At 34.5% G+C, this 18,495-nt stretch overlaps 1 protein-coding gene across 2 annotated transcripts in view; it reads left to right on the top strand.

The window, feature by feature from the left end:
• LOC145668039 (mite allergen Der f 3) overlaps positions 1 to 18,495 on the top strand; it is a 519,747-nt gene that overhangs the window by 87,041 nt on the left and 414,211 nt on the right. The window contains exon 1 of one of the 2 annotated variants that reach the window (XM_081735511.1): positions 15,750 to 15,864. The exons of the other annotated variant lie outside the window; for it this stretch is intronic. The gene's annotated coding sequence lies outside the window, so the exon portion shown is untranslated. Of the gene's footprint in view, positions 1 to 15,749; positions 15,865 to 18,495 lie in introns of those variants that run through there. 2 annotated transcript variants of the gene reach the window in all.

Genomic DNA, 18,495 nt, shown 5'->3' with positions numbered 1-18,495 from the left:
ATGTGCTCTTTTGTTACAAAAATATAGGCCTAGCTATTGTTTACTCTTTCTTTGTGAAAAGTAGGAAATAAACTGCGTTTCTCGATAATTCAGTCAAAAAAATATCTAAGTTTCTCTTAGGTACTTTGTTAACAGCAGGAAATAAACTGAGTTTCTTAATAGTTCAGTTATTTTAATTACATTTTGAAATAATATGAAGAATTAGCCTACATCAAATCTTATCTCAACTGACGTGGTTTGATAATGTAGTTTTCGATGTCGTGACAACCAAGCTAGAATGAAAGAAAGAAGTTTTCATATTTCATAATGCTGATTCCTTTAAATGTTGTGAATAAAAGCCATTTCAAAATTCAAACAAATAGCTTACTTCATTGCAATATATATATATATATATATATATATATATATATATATATATATACACAGTGGCGGATCCAAGGGGAGGGCTATAGGGGCTATAGCCCCCCCCTTGACGCTCAGGTTTACACTGGATAAAATGGGCTTCAATCCTGCTTTACACTGGATAAAACAGCAAACTATGATTTAGCCCTTCCCTTGATCATATCCTGGATCCGCCGCTGTATATATATATATATATATATATATATATATATATATATATATATATATATATATAAAATTTAGAAAAATCACATTTATTACTAATAAATCCACTTGTAGCATACCCTATATATAGGCTACATTTAAAAAGTATGTTAACTGGCTCCACAATGCGAGCAAACCAGCTCCTTACTAGGGGCTGGTTGTCATACTCTATTTTAAAAAAAAAAGAAAAATTTATTTCTCGAAAACCGTAAGCAACAATACACAAACAAAATTGGATTTATTAGAGAATTATTAGAATTAAACTTTGGTCTGGCCATACTCGCCAATTACATTGCAATTACATGCATTATCTGCTCATAAAAAATAAAGAATGAAAAGTTCGCCAATCAGTCCGGTCTCCCCTAAATATCCCTCTTCAAAGAGTCCGAATATGATCCTACCACACTGAAACTTATGTTGACATTTCTACTCTAATTTCTGGGCAAACTCAACGAAAAGGAAAAAGTTAAGTAATGTTATAGTGGAGCACACTCAAGACGATTGATATATTTGATGCTCTTTCCAGATACAATCACCTCATGGCCGAGTACAACAACTAATCAGAAAACATTGCGTCCATTTATTAGATCTTACGCCGGTCATCAAGAATTGTGGCGCAGAGGATCCAAAGTAACAAACCCTTTTCACAGTATTTTGTTTTTCTGAACGAAACAATGTTCCTTTTCAAATGACATATTGAATGAATCTTTCTCCGTGCTACTTTCAGCTCAAAATTTTCACACTTCTTGCATTAAAAATGGTCAGCATTCAGAATAGTGTGACAAAAATAAAATTGACAGTTAGAACCCTTGTACTTTCCTGATTTAATGCCATACTCTGATTCAAATAGGGGCCGCGGTAGATCAGTGGTAGAGCTTTCAACTCTGGTGAATCGGTTCGATCCCAGCTCGCGCCAAATTAACTTTGTAGTGGACAAACACCGTGTGCGTGGGTTTTCTCGGTGTTCTCCCGTTTCCTCCCACTTTCTTCATTCTAGCATGTCCTTCATTTCTAATTATCACCGTCTCTTTTAGCCCAGAAGGTATAACAGTAGGACGTAAAACTTAAAGATTTAATTTTCATTTTTTTTTTATTTAAATACGTGTTTTCAACTGTATAGAAAAAAAAACAGAGAAAGGAAAACACGAAAAACGAATTCTATTGTCACTCAAAAACAGTATATCTAAAACTATTTTCTTGAGGATCAACTTTAAAATTTTCAGAGGAAGACCTCACACCTTCTTAAGTCTGAATGGTACTCTGTACCTGCTGATCCCTCGATTATCAATTGAGAATTAGAGCACTGCCATCGATTTTCAAAACCGGCGCTCGTATTAAAAACTTTTCATTAGCAAACAATTGTAGCATTAACAATAATCAGACAAGTCCTGTACTGTAGTTGCAATCAGTATTCATTCAGGCTGAGAGTGAGAAGCAATACCTTTCAGGTGAACTGATACACATCCAACAGCTACGCTGGATTCAAGATCTTGAGTGGACCTTCATTTTATAGTGCCGGTATTTCACAAGGTCTCAAGTAAAAATAAATAAATTAATGAATTACTACCCATAACAATAATCTCAGAGAAGCAATAAGAAGGCGAAAGAGGTTTACTTTCATTAAAATTTCCCTAACACGTGATAGACCCTCTCTGTTTACCTGTTTTACGTGCGGCTATCGTAAGTGTTGGAAGTGTCCACATTAAGACAGAGGCAGAACCGGAACTTCTGACCTCAAAAGCCCTGTCAGCGTGTCTGATTAAAGAAGAGACTGCCATGATGATCATCTGAAGCCACAAACAACATTCTGGTATACCAGGTCACCGGGCGAAAGTAAAAGCTTCTCCTCTCGTTTGCTTTTACTAATAATCCAAGAAGAGAGAAGGAAAAAGAACATTAGAGGAATGAACGACTGCGAGAGAGGAGAGGAGAGAGTCATCGTTTTAACCTTCACCTTAACCCAGGTAACAGACATCGCCGTCACAGGAAGTTCGACAGGAAGGGAGAGTGAAATACATAGCGGTTTATTCTCTCACAAATGATTTCTAGCTTAAAATACACATTTTTCCTTCTACCAATAAGGAAGAAGCCCCTAGTGACCTAATAAAGTATCAAATGGCCTCAAAACACGTTTTCATCCCGATAATTAATGGATATTTTTTTCCTCAAATAACTGGAATTTAATATTGTTACTGTCATGGACACACATTTATCAATGGTTTCAAAAGATTCCCCATTGAGATATGTTTTTAAACTTGGGTGGAGGTAAAAGTAATGATTGGAAATTATTGGTAACCCAGGTTCGAGGACAATTAGAAAAACGCCCGGAGAGGGTTATTTTCGTATCTCCGGGGGAAATTTCCCTCCGCGCCATCCCTGAAATCATCACTAGCCATCATATTCAAGTTCATATATATATATATATACACGTATATGAACTTGAATATGATGACTAATGATGACAAAGGCCATTACATGCAATCTGTCATTTACTATAATAAAGTCCGCATTCTATGGAGTTCCTAACAAAGTATGTATATATATATATATATATATATATATATATATATATATATATATATATATATATATATATATTTTCGAAGGAACTCCATAGAATGCGGACTCTATTATAGTAAATGACAGATTGGATGTAATGGCCTTTGAGTGAGGCGTCTTCATTTTATTCAGTTTAATCCTATCATGTCAGATAAAGCTAAAGGAGCAAACTTTCCTTAGTTTACTCAGCAAAGTGTTTCAAATGCGATGATTCACTTTGTTTTCCGTGAGTTTTCGATCAGTGGCGTTTAGTGAAATAGTTTAAAGTCAGAAAAGATAACCACACAAACCATTTCAGTCGGAATCAATATTGACTTTAGACATTTTCACCTGGAGAAGTAATGTGATCATGAGGATATTATTTTCTTTAAAATTTTGATTTTCTACATGAATTACACACATAGTGTACCCATGAATTATGGATTTTCTGTCCTCCGTGCTAATAAACCAAATCAAGTTTTTTTTTTTTTTTTTTTAGAAGAAATTACAAAAATATGCCACTACAAAACTAAAAATTGCACATATTTTATTCGTTTATTTATTTATATTAACGAAGAATTTCGTGAGGTTTAGGGTCATTTACATGATGGTATGAAACGCTTTAATATATGAATTTTAACACACAATCAACTCTATTACGAATCCAATACGAAGTCGTTTCTCCCAGGACTACTCTATTGAGGAAAATCTCAAACGTTACATCAAAAGGTAATAAAATAATTAGAAAGAGACGAACTGAGAAAAATCAAACATTCAACTAAAATATCAGAAAACTACATCCAAGTAAATGTTCCATGCAGTGCATAAATAGAAACAATAGCACATCTACCCGTCAAACACATGGCGTCCCAAAGGAAGCTAGAAAATTCATGCAAAAGTCTATGAGAAACCGGTCAGAGAGACAGAGAAAGAAAGAAAGAAAGGCAACAACACAAATCTGCCCAAAGGATGAACCTACACATTAAAAGAATGGGAAAACATATGCTCTACATAAAACATGAGTTTTATTTTTCTTATCAGATCTAAAGTGTATTGAGCTTTTGGAAGTTAAAATTGAGAATACATTTAATGTGATTTAATACTAGAACGGCCAAAGGAGGACAGAGATTTTGCGATTTTCGTTTGTTTACTGGACTGTTAATTTTGAATAGACTATATATATATAAACTCCAACGCTCAACAGTGGACAGTTTGTCCGCCACAGCGAAATTTTGGTTTAATGTTATAAGAAGTAACTTATGCGGGTCCACTTAGTTGTAGTTCGACATCTTCAAATTTGAATTTTTAACTAGCTCAGGATTTTGCCCAATTTTTGTCCATTTTTATCCAACCAAAAAAAAAAAATGTGCCACTCAAATTAACAAAGAAGAGCCATTTCAGAATTTAGGCCACTTCGATCACCTGTAGTGTGATATCTTCAAATTCGAATTTTAATTAGCTCAGCATTTTGTCTAATTTTTGTACATTTTTGTACCACCAAGAAAATATTTTGTACCATTCAAATAAACCAGGGATGATCAGTTTTAAATTTGGCCACTTCGATTACATGTAGTGAGACATCTTCAAACTAGAATCTTTTTCTAGCTTGGCGGTACAAAAATCTACAAAAGTGGCGAAAATTCTAAGCTAGTTAGAATTCGAATTCAAAGATGTCACACTACTGGGGATCGAATGGCCAAAATTTTGAAATGCCCTCTTTTCATGTAGTTTCTCATAGGAGCATATGTAACATTTATTTTGTCATTCTTTAATTTTATGGAACTCCTCTCTCCAGGGATTTTTAAACGCTTTCCACAAAAGCAATCTGAACTCAACACTGTACTCGTGTCTAATACAAAGAGCGTACTTCTGAAACAAAAAAGACTATGCTACTGATATAATTTTAATTTTTCTTTGTCTCCTTTCTATAAATTAAAATTTACTGTTGCCTTAGATACTAAACTAGAAAAGAAAAATGAAAGAGATAAATTAAAAAAAGAAATGCGAATTCATTCAACATTCAGGTATTATTGGAAGTCAATTTTAGTCTTCAAACTATGTTATATGTAAGTATCGAACAGCTATGTCCTTCTGTCCGTCGTCTGTTTGTCAACTGGTGTCAGAACACACACGGTAAGAGATGTCGAGGAGTACGTTTTTTAAAACTGGAATATCAATTCAGTGTCCCAAGAATAGATCCCAGCTTACCCCTTAACTCTGGGCTTCAAGGTTCACCAGACAAATCAGTAGTCAAAGGAGCCACTGGTCACAGACGCGACATTTCAAACACACCACTGGTTATGCAAGCCACATTTGTGCAGTAGTACGAAGATGTTTCACGGACATATGATAGTTAGTACTTTGTAATTACTATGTGGTTGTAGTTCTTTTAATATTACTTGTTCAATTGCATAGAAATTAGACTGAAACAATTATATAACGACCTTGAAGAGAATAGATAATAATATTATAATCTTAATACCAGTTCCTGTGTTACAAACATGAAATGTATGAAGAAATTCATTCATTAGTATATACCTGATCATACGATATGATAAAGCGTATACCAACTTTCACTAGCAATAAAAACAAATTATAGTTTAAATTATGTCATATAGTAACAAATATAAGGATGGTAAACATATTTATTTAAAAAATGAACAGTTTCACCAGAAATTCTTCTAATGCACTGTAGGGGACATATTTAGGAGCCTTCTTAACATCGATGTTATGAACAATATTAGGCCTACAGAATCTCATATTCCCGTGTGTTACATATTCATATATCTTTTTTGTCATAGCAAATGGTGGTGCAGGTTGAGTTAAAGTAGGACTATGCCATAAGAAATGACTACTCACATATTAAAATTATTTCACTACTTATCGATCTACTAACTAACAGTGTTGGGAAGTAACGTAACGCAAGTAACGCGTTACTTTTTAAGTAACGTTTCCTAGTAACGCGTTACTTTTTAAGTAACGTTTCCTAGTACCGCGTTACATTTTTTCCAAAGTAACTGTAACGGTAACGCGTTACAAATTTTTAAGTAACGTACCTAGTTTGCGTTACTTTTTTCGCGTTACATTTCGGATGAGTAACTACAATATATGTAAATATTTTTTTTTCGGAAACAAATGTTCCTTTCCTATAAGCGAATTTCTGAGAATGGAGCATAAGCGTTGTAGGTGACCGACAGTCAGTCACTGGCACACAAAGAAACAGATAAGATCATAGTGAAACTTGTCTTTTTTCGAAGATGTGAACAGCCTCAGTCAAATCACGCGTACTGATTGCAAGCACCTGGAATATTTTGTCGTAGATTCTGACAGCTCCAAATCAATATATTCAGTGAGTGAATTACGAGTACAATGGTACTGGTAGTCTATTTTACTTTGATAGGTGTTGTTTATTATAAAGATGGAGAACGAAAATATTTTATCGTTCGAACATTTGAAAGAATAATTTTCTTAAAAGCTGAAGATGGTGGTGGACAGGATTTAAAAGTAAAGTGGTGCACCGGCAGGAAATATTTATCAACAACTAGGTTGCCATAATTAACGATATACAGTAAGGGGTTAATACGAATAAACTGTTCTGATGAGCAGGCTATCTCATTACTAGAAAATAGTTTGTTGATGGTATGTAATATTGGAGTTCTTTCAGATCAGTTTGCGTATCTTAGAGTAGCGTTGACTATAGAGTTTGGAACAACTAACTTAAAAAAGCATGTATCGATTTTAAAGTTACTGACAAGTTTTGATTCACCCCCCAGTTCATGTGTTCTCATTTTATTAGTTGTAGTGCAATGTTTCTCTATATTCTGTATTTTTAATTTTACATAACAACATTGTTATTATTATATAATTAGTTTAGCAGAATAATAGTAAGCAACCATTTTTTCTAACGCATAGTTATGGGCACGAGTCAAGCTAAAACTCGACTCGAATTCAAGTCGAGTTTCGAGTTGAGTCAAAGGTAATATTCTCGAGTCAAGTTCCGAGTCGATTCACTGTTTCTGGCATCGAGTTTCGAGTGGAGTCGAGTTTGATAAATGGCTCGCTTGTTTTAACTCGTTTTGAAATCATGGCCTGATTAAACTGGAAGTGAAAGCCATGAGAAATTTAAGCTAAGCAGTAATATGGAATATTTTAGTGTTGCTCACGAGAGGGCACAGTGCTCCCACCTCGTCTCGTCTCGATAGCGAGATTCCAAGAGATTTTTTTAAATAACAAGTTCACTCGGCTCGGCTCAACTGAGCCGATGGCTCGAGCCGGCTCGGTTGGGTGAGCTGTTGGCTGCGTGGCTCGGCTCGGTTCGGATCGATAGTGAATGAGCTGTGAGCCGAGCTGCTCGAGTCGTTGACAATTCTATACCCGGGCCTGAGCAGTTTTGAAGATATTTGGCCAGTGCCCTATAACTTTTAACAATGTTTGGCTCGACCCAAATACTCAACCTAGACCCTCAACCCAGATTCAGAAGCTCGTGAACAAAGTCCTTGATTCCTAGACTTCACGACTATCGTGGTCGGCAATGAACTACTTTTTTTTAGTATTTTAATACAAACCCCCTATCTTTCATGTTTATACTGCCTATGTAAAATACTTGAAGAGAGTACTCGAAACTACACACCGGGTTTCGCTCGACTCGACTCGAAACTCAACCCGAATTCGAGTCGACTTGCAGGAAATTTTTCGAACCGAGTTCTCGGGTGGAGCTCAAAGATATCTGTTTCTAATCGAATCGAGTTTCAAAGAAAACTCGTTCGAACTCGCTCGTGCCCGTCTCTACGAGTAATGCAGTACAGCATTTTAATCAATGTTACATTATATGAAAATGTTCATATAGCTGTCAAGTAAAAATTTGTCCTTGCATTTACACAATGCAATTCAGAACGTGCAATAATAATAATAATAATAATAATAATAATAATAATAATAATAATAATAATAATAATAATAATAATAATAATAATAATAATAATAATAATAATAATAGCGGTAGTAATAGTAGTTAGGAAAATTGAAGTAATAAGATTTATTGACATATTCAAAGTTCCGGACCTAAAAGTAACGCTTTAGTAACGCGTTACTTTCGAAGTAAAGTAACAGTTACTTTTTGGAGCAAGTAACGCGTTAGTAACGCGTTACATTTTAAGAGAAAGTAAAGTAACTTGTAACGCGTTACATTTTTACAAGTAACTTACCCAACACTGCTAACTAATTATATATTTATAGTAATTAGTTAGAACTTTTCTATACCAAATAGAGAAAATGTCCTGTCGTTCAGTTTTATTTCAAAAGGAAACAAAGATAACTAGTGAGAAAAATTAAGTTTCGAACATCCATTATCTTAATGGAAGCTGGAAACTATTTGATCAATTTACTTATCATTTTCTACTTCTTAGTTTAATGTCTATATCCGCTCCTTGTAGAAATTTGTTCCTTATAAACACATTTTGTTCTCAAGAAGGGATATCATTTATCTACTGAAATTGAAAGTGGTAGAAATTTAGTAATACTTTCGGTTTTCATATTTATCTCCATAGTGCAAAACGTGTAAGAGATGGCGAGAAGTGATTTTTGATATCGATTCAACACTACAAGACGAGGTTCCATCTTCTGCATTAACTCTTCATTCAAACCAGACTTCGCAATTTTAATCCATAAAATTGTAAGATGTTAAAAGTAATATAACATGATCGTGCTCAATGGGGATTACCAGAATTTCTACAGTACTTTTAACAATGCATATTGAAGTTTTTCCATTCGGGAAACTCTTCTGAAATCATGATTGTCAGTAGCTTTAGGGGTTTAGACCAGTGGTTCTCAAACTTGTTGTTATTGCGACTCACATTAAAATAATAAAAAGTATTTTGTGGCCCACTTACTTTTATTCAAATTCACATTGACATTCTACGTAATGGTGATTTGTTTCAAAGCAATTAAATTTTGTAAATGATATCTCTAATTCCAGTTCGTTCAATAACAGTTCGTACGAGTGATTAACATGGAATTTAAGGGAGATGATGTGAACATCCCGAGCGACAAAGGTTACAAAGTAGAGCTCGACACTTAAATTTTAATAAATCAAAATTTAGTTGGTTTCTTTTAAGTCTGTCGTAAATAACTGACTTTCAAACTAAATTGCAATTTATGAATATAGTGGTCCTGTCGGTACGAGAATATCAGTCGGTGATGATCGACCAAGTGTAATGTAAATTTCTTTCTCAGTATCATACAACACTATACACATGTCCAAAAGGATTAAAGTGTTCCCATAGAAAGGTAACACAGAGTTAACACTGCTCCCGACCAATGCCCTACCCCGTGAAAGATTTTGACTCACCTACTCTCTTTCCGCCCTAACCCAGTATCTCTACTGACTGTATAATAGGGCAGGGCTCTGAGTAATCACTTAGTTTTCAACTCATTGTTTTCTGAATTGTACTTCACAATATATGATTCTGCATCAAAATAAAATTTTCACAATTAAAAGGAAAAAATTCTCGCGACTCACTAAAAAACGGTTCGCGACCCACCAATGGGTCGCGACTCACTTTGAGAAGCACTGATTTAGACTAAAGATGACTCAAAACAAAATTATATCAATAGACATTTTAATTTTATTAACAACTATTTTATTGGTATTGACATCAAATAACATTCGTTAAATACAATATAATTTATAATAAATAGTGATAAAGTTGTAAAAAGCAATTCTGAGGTCGCGGGACACACCTGGGCCGCGGTTTTCAGGTTAAAGGTTGGGCCTGATTTATATGAATTTCTCTGTATTTGATGATCAATTAGTTTCCATTTTGTATTTCTTCGTCTCTTTATTTCTCTTCTTTCCTCTTTTTCTTTCTTAAGTATATATAAACTTATCACTGTCATATAATTTCTGGATTGTTTTATTCCGTGCTCCTATCAATATTTGAATTTCTGTAGCATATACTTAAATTTCGTGTGAATTTCCGTGCACACTTTAACGTGTTTGTAATATAATATATAAAATTGAAAGTCGTCGTGTTTGTGACTTAATAATTCTTGAATCATGCGATAGATCTAGATCAAATTTTCAACATAGACGAGGTTTGGGCCTCGGAGTAATTCTGTTATTTCACTTTGACGGTGCAACATAGGAGAGGGCGAGTATATATATATAACTCTTGAACTACGAGATCGATCTCGATCAAGTTTGTCACATAGATGAGCTTCGAGATTGGAATGTTTCTTTATAATTTCACTTTAATGGTGCAACGTAGGGGAGGAGAGGGGAGGAAGATATTTATAAATGGTCGAAAATGACCGATATTGGTGTCGAATCTATAGTTTTGGAGTCGCTGAGATGAATAGTAACACTTCCGATACCGTTTAAATCCAAATTCAGTCCCGCAACTTGGAAGAGGGAGAGGTGCAGATATATAAAAATGATCGAAAATGACCTATATTAGTGTTGAATTCATAATTCTCGGAGTCTCTGAGATGAACAATGACACTTCCGATGCCGTTTAAATCCGAATTCAGCGCTTTATGTCCAAAATGGAACGAATTCTTCCCGTGCCAAGAACAGGTATTCTGTTAGTAGTTAATTGGAGCTTTCAAATATTAAGATTGACATGTCCATTTGTTACCAGTATATTTGTTTTTTCAAGTATTTGCTTTTCGAAATTCGACGTAACATCATATACGCATTAAAAGCAAGGAAAGAAAAAAATAGTAGATAAACTTAGACACAGCAGTGTAATATTATTAGATTTCTAAACAATGCTATGCATAAATGTCGCAAGCCTTATAGAACGGCTTTGTCTGTTGATAGGTATCAGAGCAAAGACGGTAAGAGATATCGGGATGCGGTTTTTTGCAATCGATTCAACTTTACAAGAGTAGGTTTTATAACATTGTACCAAAACCAAAAATGGTTCAAACTTGGTACTTCCGCTTTCAAGACTGATTTATATAGAGCAAAAATGGCAAAGAGATACCCAGATGCAGTTCTTTGTAATCGATTTCGTTTCCCATAAATGGATTCTATCTTCTCCCATAGCCATCTATTCTATTCGAAACTGGTTCAAAATAACGATTTCCGGCTTGAACCTTTATCGTTATAAAACGAAAATGGTAAGGCATAGCTAATAATTAGCTTTTTGATATGGATTGAGTATCCGAGGAACAGATTTTATTTTTGATATTATTGTTGCAAACAGTAGGTAGATATGTACTACTTCAAGTTTGAGTGTTGAATTCCATAGTTTGGAAGTCTACTTTAGTTTCACATTGTAAAACGAAACTTAGTTGTTGAAATATATGATTGTGAACGTAAATACGAAGTACTTACCTATCATCTTGAAAATGTATATCTCGGTACAAAGTGAGAAGTTAATGTATTTTCTCGAAATCAATCCATATTATTGAACTATCTACAAAATTTTTCTGCGAATCTATCTGACGAATTTTTCTGCGAATTATTGGCTCGAGGGGCAATTATGATATAAATTATATCTCTGACTTTAGAACCCTGTCAAATTGTTTTAACTTCTAGCTTCTCGGTGATATTTCGACCAGTTTCTAACTCTTTGCTTAACCCATGTTGTTAGATTAGTAACTTTTTCGGAATGTGGAGGGGCACACAGAACTCCGTAGGGAAAAAGCAAAAGGTCTATCCAGAAATCCAAGTCATTACTAACTGTGTTTCAATTTAACGGCCGATTGTTTGCTCTTGGATACTTCATGGCGACTCTTTGTACTATGAATGGCTAAACCTCTTTGGCTGTGTTTATTTACATGGGCCTTATTTACATGGTGAAAAATAAATTTAGGAATTTCCTTGGACGAGCCCCGTAAAATGGTTCCATATGGGACCAAATTAAGCCAGGAGAAAAATTAGATACATTGAATAATTTTAAATAGTGCCTCAAGCGACCTAAAGTTTTGAATGCGTTTACAATACATAGTATATTGGGAAAATCCGGAATAAACCCTTTAATATAGAAACGGCTTAAGGAAATGGAAAAAAATCTTGGATAATGGAACTAGAGGGAAAGACCAACCTAATCTTGTATAGCATTGTCATCGTGGCCATCTTGAATTCAGGTCAAAATTTTTAAATAGGAAATGGGTCATGTAACAAATCGTTTTGAGGTAGCATTTCACCAGAAGCACAAATCTGGTGTTATTTTCAAGTTACCTATATTCAAGTAGGAGTTATTACGTATGAAAAACAAAATGCTTCGATGTTATTTCATTGTAGTCATAGACCACAGATTTGAACGAATTTTGAAATTCTTTTACATAAATTGAAACAAACTGCTTGTTTCGCTATAAACTACAAATGAGTTTCCATCCAGATTATTCATAAACTATTATCAGGAAAAAGAAAAATTATAACTTGGAAGAACTTGAAATATCCCTTATTTATGTAGTAGCTTTATGGTAAGTTATGAATCTCATTTGCTACATAGTTCTCTTTTGTCGCATCTAGGAAAAGATTGTCTGTGGGCCGTCACTATCTGGAAAAGAAACTGTTTCTGGTCCTCATTTTTCGTAAGAACGTGGTTGTAATCTTCTATTAGTTACACTCCCCTTTCTGCTGCACCGTTTGTTACGTGGATGAATTTAACTATTGTCTTTCCTTGAAGATAGTCATTATTATTTGGCCATGAAATGGGATCACACTCAACAAACCCTTTGGGTATTTTAAATCTGTCGAGGAAAATTTGTTGTAACAAAATCACTGATTCCTCTTTTCACAAAATTTTTTATGGTATCATCTCTTGCGCCAAGCCTCTTTGCTGCTTCACGGTTTACCCTTATAGTTTTAATTCTTTCAACCGTTTTTTGTTTTACCATTATGGTAACTCGATCATCAAAAAACCCAAATGTTACGTATTCCTCTGTGAAGTACCAGAGATGGCGTGAAAATTTAGAAAGAGCCATTTCATATAATTGTCTATAACTGTACAAATCTTTCAAAATTGCAGGTCTTGTAATTGTGAGTGGGGTGTTTGATCACATTTAAGCCAAGTTTGAACATATAGTCGTATCAGAAAATGCATACTCTTCGAAGACCCCTTTCAATTTGCTTCGTTAAACGAAAATGTTAGCGAAAGAGAAATATTTTTAAACAGTAAATTGCTTTTCCCATCCATCTTGCAAAGAAAACTCCTCGAGGGGGATGCTACCCAAGAATATGATGGCCAGTTCTAAAAGTTCCCTGTAATCTTCTCTGCAGTGTCCTGTTTCTACAAGTTTGATAGCAAAATTCAACACTTCCTTTCTTATATCAGAAATATTGTTCCTTACATCATCATCATCAATTCCTGGAATAAAGTTAGTGCAATTTATTTTAGACCACTCGTTCTGAAAACTTCAATAGGGGAACGTCGGTCCAAATGCAAACGAAACACAACACTTATCAAATACACATTTTAAAACTAATTCATAAATAGGGTGCCTACAAGGAAGGTATAGAAGGTTATTTTGGAGCTTCTGCTCTAGCAAAATGCAAGCACCGTTGACATGGCCCATATTGCAGGAGGTAGTGTCACAATAAACTGCCTGCACGAACTTTACCAAGTTCCAATCTTCAAGCGAATACGCTATAGTAGAAGCAATATGTTCTTCTCTTGATGATGACAAAATGTGAGCACCAATTAGCCTACATGACCATCTCCTGTAATAATTATTGATAACCTGTCGGCAGTCTCTCTGCCAGTAAAATTCGGCAGCAGTTTTCCGTCCCAATGCACAACTAATGCACTTGATGCAATCTGAAATTGTTTTTTGTGGTTCTGTGCAACTTCGCTACGGATTTTCTCTCAGCATCAGTGAATGGAAGACCTATTTATTACTAGTCCCTCTCCATTATGGCCTAATGCTTCTGTAGTCGCTGTAAGAATATGTATTGCTGCTCTATCAGTGACCTTCTATCGATCAAGAGCAACACCAGCCTTTGATTAATAAAATTAGTTTTCCCCTTTTACATCTCTTGGAGAGTCCGGGTATACATGCATCCCTATTTACATTTTCTCTAACATTCTCAACAGTGTTTTTCTCTTAATTACTTGAACGGTTCCATGTCTTTTAATGTATTTCTATAAAATTCAAACAATTCATTTTCAGGAGTGCATTTTGTTTCGCATCCCTCTTTCTTTTGAAGCCGTACATATCCCTTTGGTTCTTTTCGTGCCAAAATCATGTCTTTACTTTTAGTCGTGTAAGGATTATTACCTCTGAAAAGGAAAAACCTCACAGGTAGTAAATCTTACACTACTAAAGCTATCTTTAAAATAGTGTCAGATTTGTGCTTCTAGTAAAACGCCACCTCAAATCGAAATGTCACATGACCCTTTTTCTGTTTGAAAATTTTGACCTGAATCCAAGATGGCAGGTTTCAAGATGGCCGCTATGACAATACTATATAAAATTAAGTATATTTCTTCCTTTAGTTCCATTATCCAAGGTATCTTCGCATTCCTTTTAGCCGTTCATAATTACAAGAGTTTATTCCAGATTTTCCCATATACTATGCGTTGTAATCAGATTCAAAACTTTAGGTCGCTTGAGGCACCATTTAATATTATTCAATGAAGCTAATTTTTCTCCTGACTTAATTTAGTCCCATATAAACCATTTTAGGGGGTTCGTCCAAAGAAATTCGGAAATCAAAAATTAAGGACCACCCTAATATATATATATATATATATATATATATATATATATATATATATATATATATATATATATATATATATATATATATATATATATATATATATATATACGCTGAAACATGTATCTGTACCAAATTTCATGTTTTTACCCTTCACAGATTCGGAGATATAGACATTTTACTATAGTTTTCACCTGCATTTGCCCATTTCCCTTCAAATTCCTTCCTTAGCGGTACCTTACGTCAAAACCCTATTCACTATCAAAATTTCAAGTTTCTAGCTTAAGGGATTTGGTCTGGGCTTTAATCACGCAGTGACTCACCCACTCACTCAAAAGTTCTTTTATAATTAGAGATTGCTGATGACAAGTACCAGCTCCCAACTTCAACTCACCACACCCTGTTGCACTGCTTGAAGAAATAATAGAGCAAATAATTAACTTGCAACACTTATTTGTACTAGCTTAGGAAAATTTAATGTTTCGATTTAATTTTTTTAAATTAGTAGTATCTGTTTAGAAAAAAAAAGAATTGTACAAACAGATTATTTTATTTGCTGTCAATAGCTTGATGCCGTTAACTTGATGAGTTGAACCTTCGAGAGAAAAGCCTTAAGGAAAGCAGATTCAACTAGTTTTGAACCTTCCTTAGAAAATGAAAGTGCATGCCTTTTCCCGTATATTTTCAGTAAAGAAAAAAGGAAGACTAAAGTAGTGTGAGGGGAAGATAACGAGTATCCATGGTGGAGAGTAGCCTATATTAATACTCTTTTCTACCAGGTAGAAGATAACCAATAGGGTCGGACGATTAGAAAGAATTTCTTACATTGAGGTTGTAGCCAATGATTAAATGACTCTTCTACAAGACACCAATAAAATTTTGTTTTCAAACAGGTGAAATTTCTAATTCATATACACTATATATACTGGTATATAAAATATAGGAAGAAGATCAAAAGCTTTTATTTCCGGTACTTTGAAAACAGTACTCAGTTCCTTCTTCATATAAGGCACTAGTGTGGATCAGACTATTCACTTAACATTGTTAAGGTATGTGCATTTAGTTTAAAATTATTATTCTTATAATCAAAATTAATCAAACTCATTTGGAGCTGTTGGTGACGAGCAGTTATGACTAGACCAACGGCACGTGGTTGGAAAATGTAAGGCACTTTTTCATAATAAAGTTTCGAATATTTTCATTTCCTCCCCTGATAAGGAAAACTTTCATTTCGTCCCCTGTGCAGTTTGAATATCTGAAGTAGTATCGTCTACTATCACGTACTCTCCGCTGGAGGCTACGTGATTCAGTTTTTACCATGTCACACTAAGTAACACCTCACCAACCTTTCGTCCCATTTCGTAAGATCTTCCTTAAACTTCTATATTAATATATAACTATATACGCGAATAGTTCATAATAATAACTATTTATTAAGTTGTAAATAGTTTTCTGTAAGTATTCGATTTATTGTAGGCCTGTACATACATCGTGTTGTATGCTCATCACAATATACAAATCTCATAAGTTTTTTTTTTTTTTTTTTTTTAAAGAAAATGAATTTATTCTATATCTACAAAGCATTCAAATGAGCCTAAGTACAGGTATATCTAGTAAACAGAAGGATCAAATTTAAAGTTAATTTGCTTTAGTAAGAAATAGAATTTATCGTATAAAAATATTCAGAAGTTTATCGTAGTCAATAATTACGGTCTGTCATCGACGTCGAAACCTGGGATTCAATCTCATATATTGCGGCCTGATATCTTGACGTGCTATTGAAAATATTCATGGCGTGGGAGAACCGGGTTCGATTCCCGGAAGGAGCTCATGTAGTTTGGATTCCACGTTAATCAATAGGTCCACGTCTCATATAGTCTTGCCGCTGAAAGGGATATTAAATTCAAAACCAACTCAACACAACTCATTGAAAATACTCAAATCTTCCAGTGATAATACACATGTTGGCCATTCGACTGGATAATGAAATACGGATGTTATTCTGCACACTATAAGTTATACATGTAATATTATAGTAAAATATAATTCCAATATATTTGGAGGCTATTAATGAAGGGAAATACACAATATTTTCCATATCCTGTCTTTCTTCTTTTTGCCACTCCCATATAACAACCGAAGCTTCCCCTTTAAAAGAAAGGAAAAAAGAAAATATTTTTTTCAGGTCATAACATTCCTAGGAGCTAGGAAAAGGTGTAAAAGTGAGTTGATTAATTCGAGTTTAACATTTTTTCTTAGCTCTGAAGTTATATACAACCTGAAAGCATGTTTTAACTTAGGGAGTAGGAAAACAACTTCCATTGGGGATCTCCTGAACATAAGAAGAATCATAGTCTGGTCTCATGTTCTCTCATGTTTGTTTAACCTCCGTACGCCTATATGGTTAGGGTACACGTCTTCGGTACGGGAGACCTGGCATCGATTCTCCCGAGAACTCATTTAGTTTGGTCTCATGCTGAACGGGACACTAATTTCCAACTCAACTGAATTCAATGGTTTCATATATCATATATGTGGGATGTATTGCTAATTGTTGCATCTTTCTTTTCTTTCCGAAATAAATTACATTGTCTAAGAAGAAAGAACGGATATGATATTAACACAATTAATAACATGATGGTGTATTGATTAAGAATTCTTGTCTTCTGTGAAAGCTGGTAAGATTCAGATTTCATGCCAATATGTAGAATCCCATGTCTTATAGTTAGTGCATGATTAGACGCTGGCGTGCAAGTATCCATTGCTGAAGGTTAGTAGAATCATGGGTGTCATTTATCATAGCATTATGTAATGCGAATTCTGTATAACTAATTAAATTTGACAATCGTCATTTTACAAAATTGGAAAATGCATAATTATGAGCAAACAGTTTGTTAGATTTCATTATAAATCCAAATCCTCTTTCTCTTTTACACAAGAAATGGTCAGGCTTCTTATTCATGAAAAGTCTTCCAAGTATGTTTACAGTTTTGAAGTTTGGAGGGCAGGTTTGGAACCCAGTAGCCCTCATTATGGGTTCGCCTCTGTCAAGGAAGCATAGAAGATGGAATTGTTGTTGAAACTTCTACTATATTATTAACATTTGCGACAAAATATCATATATATATATATATATATATATATATATATATATATATATATATATATATATATATATATATATATATATATATATATATAAAATACAGGAAGTCCACATAAAATCTCCCTGATTAAAGATCAGTTTTTTTCTTTGGCTATATATGCACTTCTATATGGGCCCCGTTAATAGCTCTCAGAAAGTCCAATCGATATTCAACTCCCGCCATGTGTTGTGTAGGATGTTCGATGTGATCGAGTTGATGGCTTCTTCAATTTTGTGACGAAGAGCAGGAATATCACATACAGGTGTGGCGTAGACTCTATTTTTGACATAACCCCATAGGAAGAAATCCATAGGGATTATGTCGGGAGATTTCGGTGGCCAAGGAGTGGGTCCATCGCCTCTAATCCATCACTGTGTAAGCTTTAGGTCTAAAGCCCTACGAATATCTAAACAGCAGTGAGGTGGGGCGCCATCTTGTTGGAATATCACGTTTGGTCACAAAGGGAGTAGCTGAGGAAAAGCAAAGTGTTCAAACATGTCCAGATAAACGGGACCAATTATTGTGTGCTCCATG

The sequence above is a fragment of the Thermobia domestica genome, chromosome 13 (assembly GCF_964235325.1).
Source record: "Thermobia domestica chromosome 13, izTheDome1.hap1.1, whole genome shotgun sequence".
NCBI classification, from domain to species: Eukaryota; Metazoa; Arthropoda; class Insecta; order Zygentoma; family Lepismatidae; genus Thermobia; species Thermobia domestica.
Note: the sequence above shows the minus strand (reverse complement) of the source record. Positions and strands in the feature narration are given on the sequence as shown.